The 23,582-nt window shown below is 39.6% G+C and overlaps 1 long non-coding RNA gene across 1 annotated transcript in view; it reads right to left on the bottom strand.

The window, feature by feature from the left end:
• The window catches only part of LOC143646276 (uncharacterized), a 59,802-nt gene extending 37,227 nt beyond the window's left edge, over positions 1-22,575 (bottom strand). The window contains exon 1 of the long non-coding RNA XR_013157439.1: positions 22,245-22,575. This is a non-coding gene — a long non-coding RNA (uncharacterized LOC143646276). The remainder of the gene's footprint in view (positions 1-22,244) is intronic.
• Positions 22,576-23,582: the final 1,007 nt, after the last annotated feature.

Here is a 23,582-nt window from a genome sequence, read left to right on the forward strand (position 1 = left end):
CATCTGAGCTATAGGTTTTTGTTTTGTTTTGTTTTGTTTTGACTTTACTATCATTACTTTTATTTTTTTCTCTATATTAACATTCTATATCTTTTTCGGTTATGTTGCTAGTTCTTCTAAACCAATGCAAATGTACTAAGAAATGATGATCATGCATCTATGTGATGATGTTAAGAATTAATGATTGCATATGTAGAATGGTATGATCTCTAAATGTTGGGTTAATTTCTTTTTTTCCGTTAATTAAAAAAAAAAAAAAGAGAAGGGATAATTGGAGCTGAAGGGATACAGACTGTACAACGGGACTGGATATAAAAACTCAGAAATGGACAGCACAATACTACCCAATTGTAATGCAATTATGTTAAAACACTGAATGAAGCTGCATTGTGAGGTATAGGTTTTTTGTTTTTGTTTTTTTTGTTTTTTTTTCCTTTCTATTATTGTTTTAATTCTTATTCTGTTGTCTTTTTATTTCTTTTTCTAAATCGATGCAAATGTACTAAGAAATGATGAATATGCAACTATGTGATGTTATTAAGAATTACTGATTGTACATGTAGATTGGAATGATTTCTAATTGTTTTGTTAATTCTTTTTTTAATTAATAAAAAAAAAAGATGAACAGAAAAAAAAAATACTTAGGAATAAATTTAACTAAAGAAACAAAAGACCTATACAAAGAAAACTACAAGAATTTGTAAAAGAAATCACAGAAGACCTAAATAGATGGAAGGGCATACCATGTTCATGGATTGGAAGACTAAATATAGTTAAGATGTCATTTCTACCTAAATTGATTTACAGATTCAACGCAATACCAATCAAAATCCCAACAACTTACTTTTCAGAAATAGAAAAACCAATAAGCAAATTTATCTGGAAGGGCAGGGTGCCCCGAATTGCTAAAAGTATCTTGAGGAAAAAAAAATGAAGCTGGAGGTCTCATGCTGCCTGACTTTAAGGCATATTATGAAGCCACAGTGGTCAAAACAGCATGGTACTGGCATAAAGATAGATATATTGACCAATGGAATCGAATAGAGTGCTCAGATATAGACCCTCTCATCTATGGACATTTGATCTTTGATAAGGCAGTCAAGCCAACTCACCTGGGACAGAACAGTCTCTTCAATAAATGGTGCCTAGAGAACTGGATATCCATATGCAAAACAATGAAAGAGGACCTGTATCTCACACCCTATACAAAAGCTAACTCAAAATGGATCAAAGATCTAAACATCAGGTCGAAGACCATAAAACAGAGGAAAACGTAGGGAAATATCTTATAAATCTTATAATTGGAGGTGGTTTTATAGACCTTACACCTAAAGCAAGAGCACTGAAGAAAGAAAGAAAGAAATGGGAACTCCTCAAAATTAAACACTATTGTGCATCAAAGAACTTCATCAAGAAAGTAAAAAGACAGCCTACACAATGGGAGACAATATTTGGAAACGACATATCAGATAAAGGTTTAGTATCCAGAATTTATAAAGAGATTGTTCAACTCAACAACAAAAAGACAACCAATCCAATTACAAAATGGGAAAAAGACTTGAACAGACACTTCTCAGAAGAGGAAATACAAATGGCCAAAAGGCACATGAAGAGATGCTCAACATCCTTGGCCATTAGAGAAATGCAAATCAAAACCACAATGAGATATCATCTCACACCCACCAGAATGGCCATTATCAACAAAACAGAAAATGACAAGTGCTGGCGAGGATGTGGAGAAAGAGGCACACTTATTCATTGTTGGTGGGAATGTCAAATGGTGCAACCACTGTGGAAGGCAGTTTGGCAGTTCCTCAAAAAGCTGAATATAGAATTGCCATATGACCCAGCAATACCATTGCTAGGTATCTACTCTGAGGACACAAGGGCAAAGACACAAACGGACATTTGCACACCAATGTTTATAGCAGCATTATTTACAATTGCAAGGAGATGGAAACAGCCAAAATGTCCATCAAGAGACGAGTGGCTAAACAAACTGTGTTATATACATATGATGGAATATTATGCAGCTTTAAGACAGAATAAACTTATGAAGTATGTTACAACATGGATGGACCTTGAGAACATTATGCTGAGTGAAATTAGCCAAAAACTAAAGGACAAATACTATATGGTCTCACTGATATGAACTGACATTAGTGAATAAACTTGGAATATGTCGTTGGTAACAGAGACCATCAGGAGATAGAAATAGGGTAAGATATCGGGTAATTGGAGCTGAAGGGATACAGACTGTGCAACAGGACTGGATACAAAAACTCAGAAATGGACAGCACAATACTGCCTAACTGTAATATAATCATGTTAAAACACTGAATGAAGCTGCATGTGAGAATGATAGAGGGAGGAGGGCTGGGAACACATTGAAATCAGAAAGATAGATGTTAAAGATTGAGATGGTATAATCTAGGAATGCCTAGAGTGTATAATAACAGTGAAATGTACAAGGTACAATTTTAAAAATGTTTTTGCATGAGGAAGAACAAAGGAATGTCATTATTGCAGGGTACTGAAAATAGATGGTAATTAATATTTTAAAATGTCACCTTCTGTGTGAGACTAAAGCAAAAAATGTTTATCTGTTACAAACCCCCAAGAGAGCCTCTTTTGTTGTTCAGATGTGGCCCCTTTCTCCAGCCAACACAACGAGCAGTCTCACCACCCTACCCCTTTCTATGTGGGACATGACTCCCAGGGGTGTGGACCTTCCTGGCAATGTGGGACAGAGATCTTGGAATGAGCGGAGACTCAGCATCAAGGGATTGAGAAAAACCCTAGAATAAGCTGAGACTTAGCATCGAGGGATTGAGAAAACCTTCTCGACCAAAAGGGGGAAGAATGAAATGAGACAAAGTGTCAATGGCTGAGAGATTCCAAACAGAGTCAAGAGGTTATTCTGGAGGTTATTCTTATGCATCAAGTAGATATCATCTTGTTATTCAAAATGTAATGGAGAGGCTGGAGGGAACTGCCGGAAAATGTAGAGCTGTGTTCCAGTAGCCATGTTTCTTGATGATGATTGTACAATTATATAGCTTTCACAGTGTGACTGTGTAATTGTGAAAACCTTGTGTCTGATGCTCCTTTTATCTACCTTGTCAACAGATGAGTAGAATATATGGAATAAAAATAAATAATAGGGGGAACAAATGTTAAAATAAATTTAGTTTGAAATGCTAGTGATCAATGAAAGCGAGGGGTAAGGGTTCGGTATGTAAAATGTTTTTTTCCTGTTTTTGTTTTATTTTTATGTTGTCTTTTTATGTCTTTTTCTGAATTGATGCAAATGTGTGGGAAATGATCATGATGATGAATATGCAACTATGTGATGATATTGTGAATTGCTGAGTGTACGTGTTGGAAATGTTTGTGCTTGTAATTTTTTTTAATTAATAAAAAATTTTTAAAAAAACAAAACGTAAGACTGCACAATACAAACAATGAACCCTAATGTAACCCATGGACTTAGTTAATAGTATAATTATAAAAATATTCTTTCATGAATTATAACAAATACATCACACTAATGCAAGGTTTTAATAACAGAGTGGTATATGGGAACTCTGTATTTTATACATGATTTTTCTGTAAACCCACAACTTTTCTAATAAAATACAATTGCAAAAGATGAAATCTAAATAGCCAATAAAGATTTTTTTTAAAAATTGAACAAAACCATTAGGAATCAAAGAAATTCAAATCAAAATCACAAGGAGATACAAATGCATACTTGTGCAGAAGTGTTTACATGGACAGCCTGTGGCTGCTGAATTTAGAGGGACTTCTTGCAAGGTTGGCCCTTGGCTGGCATCTGGGAACTTGGATTTTAGGATGGTTCCCATCATTCCCAAACTTATAAAAGTGGCTCAACTGTACCTAAAGCATTTGTACAAAAAAAAAATGTGGCTTATGCTGGACACTTGCCTTCCTTCTGGGAGGCTGGAATTTGGTATGTGCTAGGCAGACAGTGCCTATGTGACTGATTCTAATACACACCTGAGACTTCTAGGCTCAGGTGAGATTCCCTCATAGATATCATTTTCCATGCATAGGTACCACTCATTGCTGGAGGAATTAGGTGCATTCTGTGTGACTCCACTAGGAGAGGACTTCAGTAAGCTTATGCCTGGATTCCAGTGGACTGCACCCCATGTGCTTTTTCCTTTTGCTAATTATGCTATGCATCTTTTTTCTGTAATAAATCATAGCTATGAGCATAAAACAAAAAAAACAGAGAGAAACTGGAAATTAGACTCCTGGGGTAGGAAGGACAAAAGAGAAGGTAGTGTTACTAACTCTACTAGCTCAGGTATTTCCTAATTTCCCTTGGAATTTCCACTTTAACCCATTAGCTGTTTAAAAAAAAAAAAGAGTACATTATTTAATTTCCACAAATTTGTGAATTGTACATTTCTCCCTCTGTTATTTATGTCTAGCTTCATTCCATTGTGTTTAGAAAAGATATATTATATGATTCCAGTGTTTTTTCATTTACTGAAACACTTGTTTTATGGCATATTCTGGAGAATGGCTCTTGTGCACTAGAGCAGCATTTGCATTCTGCTGCTGTTGGCAATGTGTCCTACATATGTCTGCTAGATCTAGCTGGTTCAGAGTATTGCTCAAGTATTGTATTTTCTTACTGATCTTCTGTTGAGATATTCTACCCATTATTGAAAATGGTGTATTAAAGTCTCCTTACTGTCAATGTAGAAGAGCTTATATGTCCCTTAAAACCTATCAATATTTACTTCATATATTTTTGGCTTCTGATGTTAGGTGCCTATTTGCTATATTTGTTATTTCTTCTTGTTAAATTAACCCCTGTAACAGCATATAATGTCCATACTTGTCCCTTATAATAGTTTTTGACTTGAAGTCTATTTTATCTGATATTAGTATAGCCACCCCAGCTCTCTTTTGGCTACTACTTTCATGGTATGTATTTTCTTCATCCTTTCACTTTCAACCTATTTATATCTTTGAATTGAATGTGAATATCTTATAAACATTGTATAGTTGGGTCATGCTTATTATCCATTCTGTCAACCTCTGTCTGTTGACTGGAAAGTTTTATCCATTCACCTTTAAAGTAAGTACTGATAATGCAGGACTATTTTCTGCTACTTTTCTGTTTAGTTTTTGTAAGCCCTTTACCTTTTTTGTTCCTCAATTCTTCTCTTAATGCCTACTTTCATATTTTTTTGGTGGTGTTTTCTTTTTTTTCTTTTTTATTTTTTTGCATTGTATCCTGTTGAGTACCTTCTCATATCTTTCTGAATATGTTTTTAAGACATTTTCTTTGTGGTCACCATGGGGTTAAAATTTAACATCCTAAATACATAACAATCATATTTTACTAGATCCCACCTTGGCTTCGATAGTATTCACACACACTGTTGCTATATCCCTCTATCTCCCACCTTTTTTATACTTATTACAATTTATAATTTTGTACCTTGTATGTCCTAAACCACAGATTTATCATTACTTTTTATGCATTTGCATTTTAGCGCCTATAAGAAGAAAGAAGTGGAGCTACATATAAAAAATACAATAATACTGGCATTTATAATTACCCACATGATTACCTTTACTGGAGGTTTTATTTCTTTATGTCACTTTGAACCACTTCCTATTGTCCTTTCCTTCAGTCTGAAGAACCCCTTTAGCATTGCTTGTAGGGCAGGTTAAGTGGTAATGAATTCCTTCAGTTTTGTTTATCTGGAAATATCTTAATCTCTCATTTTTGAAAGAAAGTCTTGCTGGATATAGAATTCTTGGTTGTGAATTATTTTCTCTCAGCATATTAAGTATTTCAACCCACTGCTTTCTTGCTCCCAGGGTTTCTGATGAGAAATTGGCACACCCTTGTATATAAAGTGCTGCTTTTCTCTTGCTTTCAACAGTTTGACCAGTATGTGGCAGGGTGTATTTGTCTTCAAATTTATCCTGTTTGATGTTCTCTGGGCGTCTTAGATGTGCATATCCACATTTTCTGCTAAGTTTGGAAGTTTTCTGTCATTATTTCTTTAAATACTTGATTAAAATGTAAATTATTTCTTTCTGTCCCTTTCTCTCTTTCTTTTCCTTCTTGGACTTCCACAATATGTATATTTACACTTAATGGTGTTGCATATGTTTCTTAGGCTATTTCATCTTTATAATTTTATTTTCTTTCTGTTTCTCAGCCTGACTCATTTCAATTGTCTTGTCTTCAAGTTCACTGGTTCTTTCTTCTGCCAGCTCCAATCTGCTGTCAACACCCTCTCAGAATTTTTCATTTCCTTTACTGTCATCTTTGACTCTAGTAGTCGCATTTTATTCCTTTAAAAAATATCTATCTCTTTATTCAGATGCTCATATTGTTCATTTATTGTTCTCCTGATATCCTTTAGTTCTTTCTCTATATTGTCATTGATCCCATTAAGCATACTGAAGACCATTCTTTTAAAATCTTTGTCCAATATGCCCACAGTGATGTTTTCTGGATTTGGATCCTTTCTTTTGGACTGGGGCATTATTTCCTGTTTCTTTATTTGTCTCACAATCTTTTGTTACACTCTGTACATTTTAATATTTTAAAATGTTGAACTCTTGGATTTGTTTCCTGAGATGTCTATTTCTTGGGTTTGTAAATAGCTGGTGATATGTCAGAGAGTTTCTTGAGTGTCAGGAGTTAACTAAACCAATAAAACATAAGCAAAAACACCTTTCAGAGTCTTTGCAAAGTGGCTTTCTGCTGGCTGGTGCTGTCCACCAGAGGTCAGCCCTCCTATCAAGAAGGTCAGCCCAAGGTAATTGCAAAGTGCAGGGTCCCCCTTGCCATTTCTGGGCCTGTGTTTTGTCCTTGGCTTGTGTTTGTAGTGGCCATAGGAGTTCCCCTGCTTACAGGAATTTGAAAGGCCCCTCTACTTCCCAGGAAACAGACCTCCCTCTCTTGGTTGTTCCTCTGCAGAACTTAAATCAGGTAAGACTTTGCCCCAGGCCACTTAATTATTTCTTACTCTTCCTTTGTTCTCTTAAGCTGCTACTGCCTAGAGAGCAAATTAGGGGGGCAGGCAAGGAGAGCAGAGAGGAATTTCCCAAGTCAGTCTTTCCCAGCCAAAATAAGACCAGAGTCCCACAAAAGTAGCAATATTGGCCAGCTCCTGTCCTCAGGAGAGGAGCAAAGTGGGACCAGGAAAGGTTGTCAGGTGTTTTCCCCACAACTTCAGAATGCTGTGGTTTCTTGTCTCATTACCTACCCAATAAATGCATATATATATGAAAAGGGATTTGTGTCAAGCATATGTAAAGAACTCTTATGACTCAATAATAAAAAGAAAACCCAATTTTTAACAAATAAGCAAAAGACTTGAACATTGCATTAAAGAAGACATGGATGGCTAATAAGTACATGAATATCATCTAGTTATTAAAGAAATGTAAACCCACTTTAGATAACTGGCAGGTTTCTTATACAATTAAACACTCATCTACTACATTTCACTTCAAGGTATTTTTCTGAAAAGAAATATAAACATACGTCCACCAAAAATGATAAACAAGAATGTTCATAGCATTTTTATTCATAATAGCAAAAAACTGGACACAATCTAAATGGCCATCAATAACAGAAAACAAATTGGAGCATATTCATACATTGTAATACCACTCATTAATAAAAGGAAATAAACAACTGATACAAAAAACAACATGGATGAATCTCAAAAATATTATTTAAGTGAGAGAAACCAGATGTCATATTATTCCATTTCTGTAAAACCAAGAACAGGAAAAAATTAATCAATGTGAATGAAATTAGAATGGTTTGTGCTGCTGGGGAATGGGAGGCTAGGGACTTGGAAATGACTGGGAAAGGGAAAAAGGGATGTTTTGAATCTTGATAGATATGTAGTGTATTTGGGTGTATGTATTTGTTTAAAAATAATTGAACCAGAAACAAATCTGTGCAGTTCATTGTATTTAAAATGAAAAAAACTCACTCTGGACCAGTTTTAAATTTCCGATATTATACTTGATTAAAATCTAATCTCTTTCCCTTCCCCAGGATAGGCTTGACCTAGAAGCAGAAGTTAAGAAAGAAGGAGGTATAGTCAGTCAGTTCTTTCATCCTAATTCCCATTTCATTTCCTAGAGCAGAAAGGTAGGAAAGGAGGGGTCTGAACTTGGTACACTCCTACCCATCCAACATCTAGGTGTGTAGCTCTTTCACTGTCAGAGGTCAATGGAATGGATGGTGAAAAGGGAAATGTGCAGTGATCTCCTGTTTTGGGAGGCCCTTCTTATTTGCTAGTTGCCTCTGCTTCTCTGGCTGACACAATTGGTACAATGCCTCTCCATGATAGATACAAATGCTATTTCTCTTATGGGATGCTTAAATGCCTCCCTTCAGAGGAGAAGGCCTCTAATCACAGCACTGGCTTGACCTTTTTCACCCTGCACTGCTCTTACCATCAGTGGTTCTCCCCACAGCCTCTAGCTTTCTGAGCCTTGTTGGCAGGTGTTCCAGTTTGCAAGCTGCCACCATGTTGGCAGGTATTCCAGTTTGTAAGCTGCCAGAATGTAATATACCAGAAGCAGAACAGTTTTTTTAAAGGGGAATTTAATAAGTTGTAAGTTTACAGCTCTAAGGCTGTGAAAATGTCCAAATTAAGGGAAGGCTATGAAAATTTCCAATCTAACAGTTACACAGAAAGATACCTTGGTTCAAGATGGCCAATGATGTTCAGGGTTTCTCTCTGGAAAGGCACATGGTGAAAATGACGACATTTGCTAGTTTCCTTTCCAGGCTTCTTGTTTCATGAAGAGCCCCAAGGGTGTTTTCCTTTTTCATCTCCAGAGGTCTCTGGCTCTGTGGACTCTGTTGGTTCTGGTGGCTCTAAAGCTTTTCCCAAAATGGTTCCCTCTTAAAGGACTCCAGTAAGCAAACCTCACCTTGAATGGGTGGAGACAAGTCTCCATGGAAACCACCTAATCAAAAGTTACCACCCACAATTGGGTGGGTCACATCTCCATGGGAACAATCAAAAAGATTCTACCCGGACTTCCGGAGAAGATGGCGGCTAAGTAAGATGCGCGGATCTTAATTTCTCCTCCAGGACAGCTACTAGGGGAGGAGAAATGATACAGAACAGCTCCCAAAGCCACGACAGAGATAAAAAAGACAGCGTACCCCATTCTGGAACAGCTGGCTGGCTGAGAGAAGCCGCTCTGGTGAGATCACCAAGGGGCGCGGGCTTCACCGGGCGGAGGGGCAAGCGGCCGGAGTCACTCCCTTCCCCCTTCCCGGGCCGGCTGGGAGAATTGGACAGGCGGTCCCCTCAAACAGCGGTGGCTGGTGCCCACACCACGCATGGCCCCCTAGACCAACTGAGAGAATTGGATCAGAAATCCCCAGGCCGCGGAGAGCGGCGACGGGGGGGGGTGGCCCCTTCCAAACCCGTGACTCCCCAGGAACGTGCACTCTCCCGGGCGGGCCGCTGCGGCTGGCGCCCTCCCGCCACCAGGCCGACTAGGAAATTCGGACGGGTGCTTTCCCGGGCTGCGGCGGCCAGCGATCCTCCCCGCGTTTGGACCCTGGGCCGGTTGGCACTCTTCCAAGCCACTTTGGCTAGCGAACCTCCCAGACGGCAAGAGTTTTCCAAAGTTAAAAGACCCACAGCACCTTTTACTGGTGGGACCCGCAGACAAACATGTGCCACGAGCGCCACCTACTGGGCAGGATAAGAAAAACAGAACCCAGAGATTTCACAGAAAAATCTTACAACCTTGTTGGGTCCGACACCCAGGGAAATCTGACTAAATGCCCAGACGCCAGCAGCAGAAGATAACGGTTCACGCTCAGAAGCTAGAGAATATGGCCCAGTCAAAGGAAGAAACCAATAGTTCAAATGAGATACAAGAGCTGAGACAACTAATGCTGAATATACGAACAGAAATGGAAACCTCTTCAAAAATGAAATCGATAAATTGAGGGAGGACATGAAGAGGACATGGGCTGAACATAAAGAAGAAATAGAGAAACTGAAAAAACAAATCACAGAGCTTATGGAAGTGAAGGATAAAGTAGAAAAGATGGAAAAAACAATGGATATCTACAATGATAGATTTAAAGAGACAGAAGATAGAATTAGTGATTTGGAGGATGGAACATCTGAATTCCAAAAAGAAACAGAAACTATAGGGAAAAGAATGGAAAAATTTGAACAGGGTATCAGGGAACTCAAGGACAATATGAACCGCACAAATATACGTGTTGTGGTGTCCCAGAAGGAGAAGAGAAGGGAAAAGGAGGAGAAAAACTAATGGAAGAAATTATCACTGAAAATTTCCCAACTCTTATGAAAGACCTAAAATTATAGATCCAAGAAGTGCAGCGCACCCCAAAGAGATTAGACCCAAATAGGCGTTCTCCAAGACACTTACTAGTTAGAATGTCAGAGGTCAAAGAGAAAGAGAGGATCTTGAAAGCAGCAAGAGAAAAACAATCCATCACATACAAGGGAAACCCAATAAGACTGTGTGTAGATTTCTCAGCAGAAACCATGGAAGCTAGAAGACAGTGGGATGATATATTTAAGTTACTAAAAGAGAAAAACTGCCAACCAAGACTCCTATATCCAGCAAAATTATCCTTCAAAAATGAGGGAGAAATTAAAACATTCTCAGACAAAAAGTCACTGAAAGAATTTGTGACCAAGAGACCAGCTCTGCAAGAAATACTAAAGGGAGCACTAGAGTCAGATACAAAAAGACAGAAGAGAGAGATATGGAAAAGAGTGTAGAAAGAAGGAAAATCAGATATGATATATATAATACAAAAGGCAAAATGTTAGAGAAAAATATTATCCAAACAGTAATAACATTAAATGTCAATGGACTGAATTCCCCAATCAAAAGACATAGATTGGCAGAATGGATTAAAAAACAGGATTCTTCTATATGCTGTCTACAGGAAACACATCTTAGACCCAAAGATAAACATAGGTTGAAAGTGAAAGGTTGGGAAAAGATATTTCATCCAAATAACAACCAGAAAATAGCAGGAGTGGCTACACTAATATCCAACAAATTAGACTTCAAATGTAAAGTAGTTAAAAGAGACAAAGAAGGACACTATATACTAATAAAAGGAACAATTAAACAAGAAGACATAACAATCATAAATATCTACGCACCTGTCATGGTTAGGGACAGGTGTCAACTTGGCCAAGTTGTGGTACCTGTTCATCTGATTGGGAAAGCACTGGCCTGTCTGTTGCAATGAGGACATTTCATAGGATCAGGTCATGATCACGTCAGCTACATCCACAGCTGATTCCATTTGTAATCAGCCAAAGGGGAGTGTCTTCTGCAATTAGTGATGCTAAATCCAATCATGGGAAGCCTTTTAAGGAGGACTCAGAGGAGACAGGCCCCATTCCTGCTTTGGCTGGTGAGCCTCTCCTGTGGAGTTCGTCCAGGCCATCCATTGGAGTCATCGGCTTCGCAACCTGCCCTGTGGATTTTGGACTCTGCGTTCCTACGGTCACGTGAGACACTTTCATAAATTTTATATTTGCAAGTGTTCCCTGTTGGTTCTGTTTCTCTAGAGAACCCTAACTAATACATCTTGGTACCAGGAGTGGTTCTTAAGGAACAGAATCTTAAAAATGGGTTTTTATGAATGGTTTTCTACTCTGACTGGGCTCAGAGACACTAAGGACTCTGATTCCCGTAATCAGAATGACACTCCCAATCCATGGACTGAGTTGGCAAAGGAGATAGTCAAAATATCATCATTCGATTCTCCTAATGCTTCGCTTGTATGAAGCCAGACTCTGGGGGATAATGTTTTTGACACCTTTACAGAGTTTTGTAGGAATAAGAGTTATAGAGATGTTGGTTGGTTGTTGTTAGATACACTATCTACATTAAAGGGTGAAAGGGATGGGCTTAAGGCTTCAAACAAGAAGCTTAAGTGCCGTCTGAAAGATGTAGAGGTTTCTATGAGTATCCTGAAGGAAAATTTTATTTCCTGTAGCCGTAGACTTGAGATCTCTGAAAATCAGACTCAGAATCTTATTGTTAGAGTAGCAACTTTACAACGTAAACTGAAATCTCAGTCTTGCATGGTGTCTGCCATTAAAGTGAGGGCATTGATTGGAAAGGAGTGGGACCCTGAAAAATGGGATGGTGACATATGGATTGATAATGATGTTGGGGGTGAGGTTGAAACCCTAGACCATGCTGAGCCTTCTTTAGATAACCCTGTAATAGTCTGCCCTGAGGACATAGCCGCCCCACCTCCAGCCTGCCTTGAGGAATTGGCCACCCAACCTCCTCCTGAAGGGATTAGCCCTAGAGTTGTTAATCCTGTTTCACCAGATGAAACTGCAAATGAAAGCCCTGAAGCAAATGGCTTGGAAGATATTTCTAATTCTTTTCATGACCCACCCCCACCACCCCTCATTTCTTCTAGACCTATAACTAGACTAAAGTCCCAACAGGCCCCTAAAGGTGAGGTACAAAGTATCACACATGAGGAGGTATGTTATACTCCAAAAGAACTGTGTGAGTTTTCCAATTTATATAGACAGAAATCAGGGGAATATGTGTGGCAATGGATTTTAAGAGTGTGGGATAATGGTGGGAGGAATATAAGGCTGGATCAGGCTGAATTTATTGATATGGGCCCACTAAGCAGAGATTCTGCATTCAATGTTATAGCTAGAGCAGTTAGAAAAGGTGTTAACAGCTTGTTTGGGTGGTTGGTTGAAACATGGATCAAAAGGTGGCCAACATTACCTGAGGTTGAAATGCCAGAACTGCCCTGGTATAATGTAGATGAGGGGATCCAGAGGCTTAGAGAGATTGGGATGTTAGAGTGGATTTATCATGCAAAGCCTGCTCTTACACCCCAGGAATGTCCAGAAGATGCACCTTTTACCAGACAGTGAGAAATAAGTTTGTGAGACTAGCACCATCATCCCTCAAGAGCTCTGTGGTTGCACTTCTCTGTAGGTCAGATATTACTGTAGGAACTGCTGTCACTGAGCTGGAATCCTTAAACACAATGGGGATGACAGGATCCCGAGTTGGCAGAAGCCAGGTGGCAGCACTTAATCACCAAAGACAGGGTAGACGCGGGTATTATAATAGACAACAAACTCAAAGGAGGCATCAAAATTATATGACACGCAGAGATTTGTGGCATTGGCTAGTAAATCATGGGGTGCCTAGAAATACAATAGAAGGGCAGCCTACTAAATTCTTGTTGGAGCTGTATAAACAAAAGAGTTCTAGGTCAAGGGAACAGAAGTCTAACCTGAATTATAAAAACACAGAGTCACGGCCCCTTAATCAATTTCCAGACTTGAAACAGTTTACAGACCCTGAGCCCCTTGAATGAAGGGGAGGCCAGGTCCCTATGGGGAAGAAACCTGTTACACTGCCACAAATTTATACTGTTAACCTTCCTCTAAGTCTTCCCCAAGGAGACCGACGGCCTTTTACCAGGGTAACTGTGCATTGGGGAAAAGGAAATGATCAGATATTTCGGGGATTATTAGACACTGGTTCAGAAGTGACATTAATTTCAGGGGACCCAAAACGTCACTCTAGACCACCAGTCAGAGTGGGGGCTTATGGAGGCCAGGTGATCAATGGAGTTTTAGCTCAGGTCCGTCTCACAGTGGGTCCAGTGGGCCCCTGGACCCATCCTGTAGTTATTTCCTCAGTTCCGGAATGTATAATTGGCATAGACATACTGAGCAACTGGCAGAATCCCCACGTTGGTTCTCTAACTCGTGCAGTGAGGGCTATTATGGTGGGAAAGGCCAAGTGGAAGCCACTAGAACTGCCCCTACCAAGCAAAATAGTAAATCAAAAGCAATACCGTATTCCTGGAGGGATTGCAGAGATTACTGCCACTCTTAAGGACTTGAAAGATGCAGGGGTGGTGATTCCCACCACATCCCCATTCAACTCTCCTATTTGGCCTGTGCAGAAAACAGATGGGTCTTGGAGAATGACAGTGGATTATCGTAAACTCAACCAGGTGGTAACTCCAATTGCAGCAGCTGTTCCAGATGTAGTATCATTGCTTGAGCAAATCAATACATCCCCTGGTACCTGGTATGCAGCTATTGATCTGGCAAATGCTTTTTTCTCAATAGCTATTAGTAAGGACCACCAGAAACAGTTTGCTTTCAGCTGGCAAGGTCAGCAATATACTTTCACTGTCCTACCTCAGGGGTATATCAACTCTCCAGCCCTATGTCATAATCTTGTTTGCAGAGACCTTGATCGTTTCTCCCTCCCACAAGACATCACACTGGTCCATTATATTGATGATATCATGTTGATTGGACCTAGTGAGCAAGAAGTAGCAACTACTCTAGATTTACTGGTAAGGCATTTGTGTGTCAGAGGATGGGAGATAAATCCAACAAAAATACAGAGGCCTTCTACCTCAGTAAAATTTCTAGGTGTCCAGTGGTGTGGGGCATGTCGAGATATCCCTTCTAAGGTGAAGGATAAATTGCTGCATCTGGCCCCTCCCACAACCAAAAAAGAGGCACAACGCCTAGTGGGTCTTTTTGGATTTTGGCGACAACATATTCCTCATTTGGGTGTGCTACTCTGGCCCATTTATCGAGTGACCAGAAAAGCTGCTAATTTTGAGTGGGGACCTGAACAAGAGGAGGCTCTGCGACAGGTCCAGGCTGCTGTACAAGCTGCTCTGCCACTTGGGCCATATGATCCAGCTGATCCAATGGTGCTGGAAGTGTCAGTGGCAAATAGAGATGCTGTCTGGAGCCTTTGGCAGGCCCCTATAGGAGAATCACAACACAGACCCTTAGGATTTTGGAGCAAAGCCTTACCATCTGCTGCAGAAAACTACTCTCCTTTTGAGAAACAGCTTTTGGCCTGCTACTGGGCCTTAGTAGAGACTGAACGCTTAACCATGGGCCACCAAGTTACCATGAGACCTGAGTTGCCTATCATGAGTTGGGTGTTGTCTGACCCACCAAGCCATAAAGTTGGGCGTGCACAGCAGCACTCTATTGTAAAGTGGAAATGGTATATACGAGATAGAGCCAGAGCAGGTCCTGAAGGCACAAGTAAGTTACATGAAGAAGTGGCACAAATGCCCATGGTTTCCACTCCTGCTGCCACATTACCTTCTCTTTCCCAGACCAGAGCTATGGCCTCTTGGGGTGTTCCTTACAGTGAATTGACTGAGGAAGAGAAAACTCGGGCCTGGTTTACAGATGGTTCAGCACGATATGCAGGTACCACCCGAAAGTGGACAGCTGCAGCATTACAACCCCTTTCTGGGGTGTCCTTAAAGGACAGTGGTGAGGGGAAATCCTCCCAGTGGGCAGAACTTCGAGCAGTGCACCTGGTTGTTCATTTTGCTTGGAAGGAAAACTGGCCGGAGGTGCGTTTGTATACTGACTCATGGGCTGTTGCTAATGGTTTGGCTGGATGGTCAGGGACTTGGAAAGACCATAACTGGAAAATTGGTGACAAAGAGGTCTGGGGAAGAAGTATGTGGATAGACCTTTCTGAGTGGGCTAAAAACATGAAGATATTTGTGTCCCATGTGAATGCACACCAGAGGGTGACTTCAGCAGAGGAAGATTTTAATAATCAAGTGGATAAGATGACCCGTTCTATGGATACCAGTCAGCCTCTTTCCCCAGCAACTCCTGTTATTGCCCAATGGGCTCATGAACAAAGTGGTCATGGTGGTAGGGATGGAGGTTATGCATGGGCTCAGCAACATGGACTTCCACTCACCAAGGCTGACCTGGCTACAGCCACTGCTGAGTGCCCAATCTGCCAGCAGCAGAGACCCATACTCAGCCCCTGATATGGCACCATTCCCCGAGGTGACCAGCCAGCTACATGGTGGCAGGTTGATTACATTGGACCACTCCCTTCATGGAAGGGGCAGCGATTTGTTCTAACTGGAATAGACACATACTCTGGATATGGGTTTGCTTTCCCTGCACGCAATGCTTCTGCCAAAACTACTATTCGTGGGCTTACAGAATGCCTTATCCATCATCATGGTATTCCACATAGCATTGCTTCGGATCAAGGAACACACTTCACAGCAAATGAAGTGCGGGAATAGGCACATGCTCATGGAATTCTCTGGTCTTACCATGTTCCCCATCATCCAGAAGCTGCTGGATTGGTAGAACGGTGGAATGGCCTTTTGAAAACTCAATTACGGTGCCAACTAGGTGGCAAAAACTTGAAAGGCTGGGGTAATGTTCTCCAGGAAGCTGTGTATGCTCTGAATCAGCGTCCACTGTATGGTGCTGTTTCTCCCATAGCCAGGATCCATGGGTCCAGGAACCAAGGGGTGGAAATGGGTGTGGTGCCGCTCACTATTACTCCTAGTGATCCACTAGGAAAATTTTTGCTTCCTGTCCCTGCTACCCTGAGTTCTGCTGGTCTACAGGTTTTAGTTCCAAAACGGGGTGTGCTTTCTCCAGGAGAAACAACAGTGATACCACTGAACTGGAAGTTAAGATTGCCACCTGGTCACTTTGGGCTACTTATGCCTCTGGATCAACACACCAAGAAGGGGATTACATTATTGTCTGGGGTAATTGACCCTGACTATCAGAAGGAAGTAGGACTACACTACATAATGGAGGTAAAGAAGAGTTTTCTTGGAATATAGGAGATCCCCTGGGGCGTCTATTAGTACTACCATGCCCTGTGATTAAAATCAATGGAAAACTGCAACAACACAATCCAGGCAGGACCACTAATGGCTCTGAGACTTCAGGAATGAAGGTTTGGGTCACCCCACCAGGCAAAGAACCACGGCCAGCTGAAGTGCTTGCTGAGGGGAAAGGGAACATGGAATGGGTAGTGGAAGAAGGTAGTGATAAATATGAACTTCGACCACGTGATCAGTTACAGAAACGAGGACTGTAATGCTGTTTTGTTTGTGTTATAATATTTAAGTTGTAAGATATCAAGTTTAAGAATGAATGTTGCCCAAGGATTTGCACGCTATTCTGGAGAGATTTAATGTGTTTCCAGTTATATGCAGGACAGTTGAGTATTGTCAGGTAAAAGAAAAAATGTGTGCTTATTTGTTTTCATTTGGAAATTAAGTATGGTCTAAGGTGATATATATATGTGTATATATATATATATATATATATATACATATATATATATGTGCCAAGTTGACAAGGGGTGGACTGTCATGGTTAGGGACAGGTGTCAACTTGGCCAAGTTGTGGTACCTGTTCATCTGATTGGGAAAGCACTGGCCTGTCTGTTGCAATGAGGACATTTCATAGGATCAGGTCATGATCACGTCAGCTACATCCACAGCTGATTCCATTTGTAATCAGCCAAAGGGGAGTGTCTTCTGCAATTAGTGATGCTAAATCCAATCATGGGAAGCCTTTTAAGGAGGACTCAGAGGAGACAGGCCCCATTCCTGCTTTGGCTGGTGAGCCTCTCCTGTGGAGTTCGTCCAGGCCATCCATTGGAGTCATCGGCTTCGCAACCTGCCCTGTGGATTTTGGACTCTGCGTTCCTACGGTCACGTGAGACACTTTCATAAATTTTATATTTGCAAGTGTTCCCTGTTGGTTCTGTTTCTCTAGAGAACCCTAACTAATACAGCACCGAACCAGAATGCCCCAAAATACGTGAGGAATACACTGCAAACACTGAAAAGGGAAATAGACTCATATACCATAATAGTTGGAGACTTCAATTCACCACTCTCATCAATGGACAGAACATCTAGACAGAGGATCAATAAAGAAATAGAGAATCTGAATATTACTATAAATGAGCTAGACTTAACAGACATTTATAGGACATTACATCCCACAACAGCAGGATACACCTTTTTCTCAAGTGCTCATGGATCATTCTCAAAGATAGACCATATGCTGGGTTACAAAGCAAGTCTTAACAAATTTAAAAAGATTGAAATCATACACAACACTTTCTTGGATAATAAAGGAATGAAGTTGGAAATCAATAATAGGCGGAGTGCCAGAAAATTCACAAATACGTGGAGGCTGACCAATACACTCCTAAACAACAAGTGGGTCAAAGAAGAAATTGCTAGAGAAATTAGCAAATACCTCGAGGTGAATGAAAATGAAAACACAACATATCAAAACTTATGGGACGCAGCAAAGGCAGTGCTAAGAGGGAAATTTATTGCTCTAAATGCCTATATCAGAAAAGAAGAAAAGGCAAAAATTCAGGAATTAACTATCCATTTGGAAGAACTGGAGAAAGAACAGCAAACTAATCCCAAAGCAAGCAAAAGGAAAGAAATAACAAAGATTAGAGCAGAAATAAATGAAATTGAGAACATGAAAACAATAGAGAAAATCAATAAGGCCAGAAGTTGGTTCTATGAGAAAATCAATAAGATTGATGGGCCCTTAGCAAGATTGACAAAAAGAAGAAGACAGAGGATGCAAATAAATAAGATCAGAAATGGAAGAGGAGACATAACCACTGACCTCACAGAAATAAAGGAGGTAATAACAGGATACTATGAACAACTTTACGCTAATAAATACAACAATTTAGAGGAAATGGGCGGGTTCCTGGAAAGGCATGAACAACCAACTTTGACTCAAGAAGACATAGATGACCTCAACAAACCAATCACAAGTAAAGAAATTGAATCAGTCATTCAAAAGCTTCCCAAAAAGAAAAGTCCAGGACCAGACGGCTTCACATCTGAATTCTATCAAACATTCCAGAAAGAATTAGTACCAACTCTCCTCAAACTCTTCAAAAAAATCGAAGTGGAGGGAAAACTAACTAATTCATTCTATGAAGCCAACATCACCCTCATACCCAAACCAGGCAAAGATATTACAAAAAAAGAAAACTACAGACCAATCTCTCTAATGAATATAGATGCAAAAATCCTCAATAAAATTCTAGCAAATCGTATCCAACAACACATTAAAAGAATTATACATCATGACCAAGTAGGATTCATCCCAGGTATGCAAGGATGGTTCAACATAAGAAAATCAATTAATGTAATACACCATATCAACAAATCAAAGCAGAAAAATCACATGATCATCTCAATTGATGCAGAGAAGGCATTTGACAAGATTCAACATCCTTTCCTGCTGAAAACACTTCAAAGGATAGGAATACAAGGGAACTTCCTTAAAATGATAGAGGGAATATATGAAAAACCAACAGCTAATATCATCCTCAATGGGGAAAAATTGAAAACTTTCCCCATAAGATCAGGAATAAGACAAGGATGTCCATTATCACCACTATTATTCAACATTGTGTTGGAGGTTCTAGCCAGAGCAATTAGACAAGAAAAAGAAATACAAGGCATCAAAATTGGAAAGGAAGAAGTAAAACTATCACTGTTTGCAGACGATACGATACTATATGTCAAAAACCCGGAAAAATTCACAACAAAACTACTAGAGCTAATAAATGAGTACAGCAAAGTAGCAGGTTACAAGATCAACATTCAAAAATCTGTAGCATTTCTATACACTAGTAATGAACAAGCTGAGGGGGAAATCAAGAAACGAATCCCATTTACAATTGCAACTAAAAGAATAAAATACCTAGGAATAAATTTAACTAAAGAGACAAAAAACCTATATAAAGAAAACTACAAAAAACTGTTCAAAGAAATCACAGAAGACCTAAATAGATGGAAGGGCATACCGTGTTCATGGATAGGAAGACTAAATATAGTTAAGATGTCAATCCTACCTAAATTGATTTACAGATTCAATGCAATACCAATCAAAATCCCAACAACTTATTTTTCAGAAATAGAAAAACCAATAAGCAAATTTATCTGGAAGGGCAGGGTGCCCCGAATTGCTAATAACATCTTGAGGAAAAAGAACGAAGCTGGAGGTCTCGCGCTGCCTGACTTTAAGGCATATTAAGAAGCCACAGTGGTCAAAACAGCATGGTATTGGCATAAAGATAGATATATCGACCAATGGAATCGAATAGAGTGCTCAGATATAGACCCTCTCATCTATGGACATTTGATCTTTTATAAGGCAGTCAAGCCAACTCACCTGGGACAGAACAGTCTCTTCAATAAATGGTGCCTAGAGAACTGGATATCCATATGCAAAAGAATGAAAGAAGACCCATGTCTCACACCCTATACAAAAGTTAACTCAAAATGGATCAAAGATCTAAACATTAGGTCTAAGATCATAAAACAGTTAGAGGAAAATGTTGGGAGATATCTTATGAATCTTACAACTGGAGGCGGTTTTATGGACCTTAAACCTAAAGCAAGAACACTGAAGAAGGAAATAAATAAATGGGAGCTCCTCAAAATTAAACACTTTTGTGCATCAAAGAACTTCATCAAGAAAGTAGAAAGACAGCCTACACGATGGGAGACAATATTTGGAAATGGCATATCAGATAAAGGTCTAGTATCCAGAATTTATAAAGAGATTGTTCAACTCAACAACAAAAAGACAGCCAACCCAATTACAAAATGGGAAAAAGACTTGAACAGACACTTCTCAGAAGAGGAAATACAAATGGCCAAAAGGCACATGAAGAGATGCTCAATGTCCCTGGCCATTAGAGAAATGCAAATCAAAACCACAATGAGATATCATCTCACACCCACCAGAATGGCCATTATCAACAAAACAGAAAATGACAAGTGCTGGAGAGGATGCGGAGAAAGAGGCACACTTATCCACTGTTGGTGGGAATGTCAAAGGGTGCAACCACTGTGGAAGGCAGTTTGGCGGTTCCTCAAAAAGCTGAATATAGAATTGCCATACGACCCAGCAATACCATTGCTAGGTATCTACTCAAAGGACTTAAGGGCAAAGACACAAACGGACATTTGCACACCAATGTTTATAGCAGCATTATTTACAATTGCAAAGAGATGGAAACAGCCAAAATCTCCATCAACAGAAGAGTGGCTAAACAAACTGTGGTATATACATACGATGGAATATTATGCAGCTTTAAGACAAGATAAACTTATGAACCATGTAATAACATGGATGGACCTAGAGAATATTATGCTGAGTGAATCCAGCCAAAAACTAAAGGACAAATACTGTATGGTCCCACTGATGTGAACGGACATTCGAGAATAAACTTGAAATATGTCATTGGTAACAGAGTTCAGCAGGAGTTAGAAACAGGGTAAGACAATGGGTAATTGAAGCTGAAGGGATACAGACTGTGCAACAGGACTAGATACAAAAACTCAAAAATGGACAGCACAATAATACCTAATTGTAAAGTAATCATGTTAAAACACTGAATGAAGCTGCATCTGAGCTATAGATTTTTGTTTTGTTTTGTTTTGTTTTGTTTTGTTTTTACTATTATTACTTTTATTTTTTTCTCTATATTAACATTCTATATCTTTTTCGGTTGTGTTGCTAGTTCTTCTAAACCGATGCAAATGTACTAAGAAATGATGATCATGCATCTATGTGATGATGTTAAGAATTACTGATTGCATATGTAGAATGGTATGATTTCTAAATGTTGGGTTAATTTCATTTTTTCCGTTAATTAAAAAAAAAAAAAAAAGAGAAGGGGTAATTGGAGCTGAAGGGATACAGACTGTGCAACAGGACTGGATATAAAAACTCAGAAATGGACAGCACAATACTACCTAATTGTAATGCAATTAAGTTAAAACATTGAATGAAGCTGCATGTGAGGTATAGGTTTTTTTTTTCTCTCTATTATCGTTTTAATTCTTATTCTGTTGTCTTTTTATTTCTTTTTCTAAATCGATGCAAATGTACTAAGAAATGATGAATATGCAACTATGTGATGATATTAAGAATTACTGATTGTACATGTAGAATGGAATGATTTCTAAATGTTTTGGTAATTTTTTTTTAATTAATAATAATTAAAAAAAAAGATTCTACCCAACAATACTTAATGAGGATTAAAGGACATAGCTTTTCTGGGGTACATAACAGATTCAAACCAGCCCAGCAGGCATTCCCCTTAAGTGGGGTCCTGGAAGATGACTCAGACTTTCTTCCCATTTCCAACATAAAGAACTTGAAATGAAGTCAATTCTACTGCCTCATCCTCTCTCTGACCTGCCATCTTTCTCCAGATCTCTTCTTCCCTATTCAGAGAAGCATAGCAATCAATTAGCTGAGCAGACATCCAACTGGGAAATGGTATAACATGCTCACCTTCTACCAGCTGTCCCAATCTTTGTGAGGACTTATCTTGGAGCCCTGCTGTCAACCCACTTGGCTTTGGGAGATGGGAGAGTCCCACTGTACAATCATTCACAAAGGCTGAATGCTCTTCCTCTTCTCACTAACACCCCACAATTCCTCTAGTCCTCTTGACAACTGGTAGTGGTAGACATTTCAATTGCCATTTTGGTCTAAGCTTTAAATTCTAGAACTCCAGTGTAATAGGAAAATACCAGTTAACACTTTGTGACAACTAAGTTTAAACCCACTGGGAAAAAAAGATTACCTGCCTCTCTCCCAGAAGTCACAATAAAAGTTTCATTGTGTCTCACTGTCACTTACTGAGTCATGTACCTATTGATGAATTAAGCACACGTTCATAGGAATGCTAAGTTCTATGAATGATCATTCCTGAGATATATGCCAGCCACCAGAGTCAGGATGCAAATCCAAATCCACTCACTATGCAATGCAGTTAGTGGGAAAGAAAGTCATGACCCAGAAGGAATTAAAAATGGATTTTGATGTACAAAACAACAAATTTCCACTATAAAAGACATAGTTATGCTATAACCTGCCCCTTAGTTCATGACTATGTCCTACCAGTGACTTCACAGAGCTGGGCAAGAAGACACACATTGCCTTTTGTTAGCACCACACCCCCCAAAAGAAGCTCTGATCTTGAAGCTTCTCTTTTGGTTAAGAAATAGGACAGATCCTACTGCTGAATAAATGATATGGACACACATGGCAGAAGAAGGCCATATGAAGATGGAGGCAGACTAAAGTCATGAGGTCCCAAACCAAAAAATGCTCAGAGCTACCAGAAACTTGAAGAGACAAGGAAGGATTCTTCCCAAGAGGCTTTGGAAAGAATACAATGCTGCTGATATATCCAGACTAGAAGTAAAGCTTTATTATAGGCAGAGCAGAAATAAAGAACAATAAGAAACAAGTAAGAATTGTGAGCTGCAAATAACAATTGTGGGAAGCAAGTAAGAATGAACTTCACTTGTGCAACCCAAATGTGTCCAATGTCTCACCAGTATACAAGTACAAAATAATGTTACTGTCTTAGTTTCCTGGCTGTGATCACAAATACCATGAAATGGATTAGTTTAAACAACAGGAATTTATTGGCTTACAGTTTTAAGGATAGGAGAAGTCCAAAATCAAAGCATCAGCAAGACGATGCTTTCTCCCTAAAGACTGAGGCATTCTGGGGTTGGCTGCTGGTGATCCTTGGGTCTTTGGCTTTTCTGTCACATGGCAGCATCTTCTCCTTTCTCTCCTGGGCTCCAGGTTCCTTTGGTTTCCAACTAGCTTCTC

This window comes from Tamandua tetradactyla, chromosome 9, assembly GCF_023851605.1.
Source record: "Tamandua tetradactyla isolate mTamTet1 chromosome 9, mTamTet1.pri, whole genome shotgun sequence".
Lineage (NCBI taxonomy): Eukaryota > Metazoa > Chordata > Mammalia > Pilosa > Myrmecophagidae > Tamandua > Tamandua tetradactyla.